Source organism: Mauremys reevesii, linkage group 1 (genome assembly GCF_016161935.1).
Source record: "Mauremys reevesii isolate NIE-2019 linkage group 1, ASM1616193v1, whole genome shotgun sequence".
In the NCBI taxonomy this organism is placed as follows: domain Eukaryota; kingdom Metazoa; phylum Chordata; order Testudines; family Geoemydidae; genus Mauremys; species Mauremys reevesii.
This window is the reverse complement of record NC_052623.1, coordinates 8,846,993-8,852,236: the sequence shown is the minus strand read 5'-3', so window position 1 is coordinate 8,852,236 and position 5,244 is coordinate 8,846,993.

The following is a 5,244-nucleotide window of genomic DNA, read 5'->3' as shown; positions in this document are numbered from 1 at the left end:
TCCTGCTTATGGCACAATATTGCCATATGAGGGGTTTATGACTGAGCAGGTGCAATCTCTGCTGCCCTCGGTGAGAGACAGGCTATCAGATGGGAGGGGCTGTCTCTCTGTCTTTGAAACAATGATGTGCGAGAGCCATTCCATTACATGTGGCATTCTCAGGGGACAGTGCAATGCCCGTAAGCCGGGCGGGGAGGAGGAGGAGATGCTCAGATTCTATGTCAGGGGTGGGCAAACTATGCCCCGCAGGCCGGATCTGGCCCCTCAGGGCTGGTTCTGGCTCACAGGATTGCCATACCCGTGGTGCCATGGGCCCTCCGCCACTCCGGGGAGCCAGCACCACATCCCTGCGGCCCCTGGGGCAGGGGCAGAGGGCTCTGCGTGCTGTCCTTTCCTATGGGCACCTCCTCCGAAGCTCCCGTTGGACAGGAATGGGGAACGGCGGCCAAGCATTTCTTCACTCCCGGGGCAGGCTCTCAGGCTGCAATTCTTCAGGGTCTATTTTCTGCTCATCCCGTTGCTCACAGATACGAGGGAATCGGGTGGGAGTTCTGGCCAACCCAACCGTCCACAGAGATTGTACAGGGGAATCATAAAGGTTGCTGTCCAGCACAGCAAGTGTCGGACATATGAGATTAATACCCTGATTCTCAGGGCTCTGCCTTCTGTCGCAGTAAGATTTCCTCTCTCTGCTGAATGGATTGTGGTGAGTTGCCGGTTTCTGCATTAAAGTTAGTGCTGAGGGCTCAGGAAAGGTTCCAATGTCAAGTCAAGAACCATCTGGGCAGGAAGTGGGGGAACTTGAACTGTTTAGTATTATGAGAAACACCAAGGGATTTACCCGGTAAAATTGGAACTACAAATGTATTGGGAGTAGTTTAGACAAATATTTGTTTGTAAGATCAGTTCCTTGTGTCACACTATGTCCTTCTATCTGTCTCAATAGCTTCCTTTTTTGGGGCTGTGTGGTTTTTCCTCTGATTTGCTCGCGTTTTCCAATTCAGAAGCTTCACTGCCCTGTTAAGAAGTGCAGTCAAAGCCTCTGCAATGGGTATCTGTGTTACCAGGGGGTTCACAACAAGAATGGGCCCCGCACTGGCCAGATTCTGCTCTCACATTCTGCCTTCACTGGGTCACTCCAGAATGAAACTGGCCTCCCTGAGAGAAAAACCAGGGGCCTGGTATTTTGAAACACCATCTTTCATACCCAGTCTCCATATGCCACTTAAACTGGGAGTCTTCCTTCAGACTCTTTCAGCACCCTAACAGAATAGCGCTTTCTGTAGCATGACCTGAAGCTCCCGGCTTATGGGCCTTGCGCTGTCCCCTGAAAATGCCACCTGTAATGGCATGGCTTTCTCACATCATTGTTTCAAAGACAGAGAGACAGCCCCTCCCATGTGATAGCCTGTCTCTCACCGAGGGCAGCAGAGATTGCACCTGCTCAGTCATTCGCAGCTCGGAGCTGAAAGCTAAATATTAAGGGTGCATCTGGTCCTATTGATATCAATGGGAAAACTCCCAACACAGCCAGGATTTCACCCTAAATCCACATGTAAGGACTTAATTAAATGGCCAGATTTCCACTGGCCACAAGCCTCCTTTGACTTCAACTGGAATTGTCCCATGGCCTCTAAGGATGGCTGAGCTCGTTTGGATCCAAGAAGAACTGTCAGGAGAGTTGCTCAGATCTCAAACTCACAGGCTTAGAGATTCAAAACAATTAGGATAAAATATTTTTTTTTCAGGGGGAAAGAGGGGTCTGCTCTCTCCATGTGCCTGCATCTCTGGGTCTGGAGAGGATGAGAAGCACCAAAAGGCAGTAAAAATAAAAGCATGTTTCTGGCTTAGAGGAAACCAGGCGCTGCTGGAAATCTCACTGGGGAAGGTCCAGGAATGCACTGTGTGTGTGGGCGGGGGGGGCGGGGGGGGACAAGCACTATCCAGATCACAGTGGCACAGAGTCCTGAAACCAGGTGAAGTAGGGAATGGACAGATTTGATAAAGGACTGGAAAAGCCTGCGTGTGCAATCGATGTTGAACCTATTGGTCGATAAATACGGGCCCATGCAAAAGTAAATATAATATGGATAAAGTTCCAGCATGGAACACAGTCCGACCTGGTTATAGTGACCCTATGGCGAGGACACCACACAGAGAGCCAGAATGAATGATTGATGAGTGAGTAAAAATGGAGTGGTCTTTGTTTGGTATCGCCCCCAACCCCTTCCAAAATACTAATCGGCTAAAATTAATAACTACACGCCCACTGGGCATGCTTTTGAGACATGTGACTCCTCTGAGGGAAAAATAATATAAGAATCAAGCAAAGTAAATTACTGAGAGACGAGAAGGAGGAGAAAAGGAAGAGGGGATTCCTTAATTTACACTTGAAGACGCTGTTAGACAAAGTAGTCAAAACTCTGCTCTGTGGGCTCGATTAGGACTGTGACCAGAGGGGTTTCCAGGCAGCCAAGCCCTTGCCTCGAAGGAATCCAAGACAGACCAGAGGGCTGAGGAGACCAGACATGGAGGGAAGGAGTCGTACATAGATTATGGTACTACTCTCTCTGTATGCGAAGCAGGAACCAGTCCTATTCATTGTATTCATAAATGATTTAAAAAAAGGGGTAAACAGTGAGGTGGCAAAATTTGCAGATGATACAAAATTACTAAAGATAGTTAAGACCCAGGCAGACTGCAAAGAGTTACAAAAGGATCTCTCAAAACTGGATGACTGGGCAACAAAATGGCAGATGAAATTCAATATTGATAAATGCAAAGTAATGCACATTGGAAAAAAATGTAATCTCAGCTATACCTATAAAATGATGGGGTCTAAATTAGCTGTTACCACTCAAGAAAGAGATCTTGGAGTCATTGTGGATAGTTCTCTGAAAACATCCACTCAATGTGCAGCAGCCGTCAAAAAAGCGAACAGAATGTTGGGAATCATTAAGGAAAGGAATAGAGAATAGACAGAAAATATCATGTTGACTCATATAAATCCATGGTATGCTGACATCATGAATACTGCGTGCAGATCTGAACAGCCCATCTCAGAAAGGATGTTGTGGAATTGGGAAAGGCAATGAGTTCCACAGTGTGTGTGTTGTGTGTAGTACTTCCTTTCCTTTGTTTTAAACCTGCTGCCTATTAATTTCCTCGAGAGACCCCTGGTTCTTGTGCTATGTGAAGGAGTGTACAAGACATCCATATTCGCTTTCTTCACACCAGTCACGATTTTATAGACTTCTATCATATCTCATCGCAGTTGTGTCTTTTGCAAGTTAAATATTCTCAGTCTGTTTAATCTCTCCTCAGATGGAAGCTGTTCCATGCCCCTAATCAGTTTTGTTGCCCTTCTCTGTACCTTTTCCAATTCTAATATATATTTTTTGAGATGAGGCGGCCAGAACTCCATGCAGTATTCACGTTGCGGTATGTATATAGTGCCATCATAATATTTTCTGTCTTCTTATCTATCCCTTTCCTAATGGTTCCTAACATTGTTAGTTTTTTGATGGCTGCTGCACACTGAGAAGATGTTTTCAGAAAACTATCTATAATGACACCTAGATCTCTTTCTTCAGTGGTAACAGCTAATTTAGACCCTATGGTTTGATATGTAAAGTTAGGATTATATTTGCTAATGTGCTTTACTGTTATGATTTGTATCTTTTAAAAGTTTAGGAGGGGATCCTCCTCATAACCTCACTGTGACAGTGCGCCCCATATTCTTCATAGTTGTATGATTAAGATATAATTGTGAAATAATTATGAAATATGCTGTACAAGATACGTCTTGTCAAGTGTCATTGGAAAGGTGGTTCTGATTTGCTGAAAAGGACTATCCTATTTGTGCGCATGTATCATTTTTGTATGTGAAGTTATGAATATTGACTATGTGCCTGTATTTCAAATGGAGCTACACTTGGATGACAGCCACTAGTCAAAATGCTTCCAGTCGAGACAGTGGGTTGTGAAGGGCTTATTCAGGGTAATGGGCCATTAAGGGAAATAATAGCCTTAGGAGAAGCTTATCCCCCACCTGATGAGCCTTCCTGCGATCCCTCCAGACAGCCTATGGGTAATGGCTGCTATAACTCAGCAGCGCATGCAAGGCCATGGGACCAGACCACATGACGCATAACTCCATTTTGGGTACGTGTATTTTTCTATAAACTGGATAGGGAAGTATTTTTGGAACACAAGATTCCTGCCATATGTTAAAGCTATACAAGGTGGGGTGTGACAGCATCTAGTTGCCTCACTCCCCACACAAGAGAACTCCTCCGGAAACACCCGAGGAACAAAGACCGAACTGGGGGAAGTGCTGGTCCCAGGCTAAAAGGATTTCTAGCCTGTGTATGAAAACCTGGTGGACTCCTTAGATCACCAGCCAGGGTGAGAAATTGCTAATTCACATCCAATCTATCTTAGTTTGTGGATTTCTTTATTTGCTAGGTACTCTGCTTTGATCCTTTTGCTATCACTTAAAATCCACCTTTCTGTAGTTAAAATTGTATTTTGCTTTATCTAAACCAGTGATCCTTTGAGTGAAGTGTCTGGGGAAAATCTCAGTTTGGTTAACACAGGCTTGTGGCATAATCTTCCCATATCAAGGGGAGGGCAAACTCTATTAATTAGCTTACATTGTACAGATCCCTGTGCAGTGCAAGACAGTATCATTTTGGTTTATATTCCAGGCTAGCCTCTGTTCGTCAGAGGATGGAGATGGATGGCAGGAGAGAGATCACTTGATCATTGCCTGTTAGGTTCACTCCCTCTGGGGCACCTGGCATTGGCCACTGTCGGTAGACAGATACTGGGCTAGATGGACCTTTGGTCTGACCCGGTGCCATTCTTATGTTCTTATGTAATGGTGTAAGTAATCCACCTCTCCAAGAGGTGGTAGCTAAGTGGATTGAAAAATTCTTCCGCTGACCCCATGCCAACTATATAGGGGTTAGGTTGATATAGCTACAACTCTCAGGTGTGTGGATTTTTGCTTTGCAAAAAAAGCAAATGTAATTTTTGGATGCAATAACAGAGGCATAGCATGCAAATCAAAGGAGGTGATAGTGCCGCTGCACTGGGAGCTGGTTCGTCCTCAGCTGGAGAACTGTGTCTAATTTGGTCACCAGTGTATAGGAAGGACGTAGAGAAACTGGAAATGACCAGAGGCAAGCGACAAACTTGATGAAAGGGAGAGAATTCAAGCCATATGAGTGAAGGCTAAAG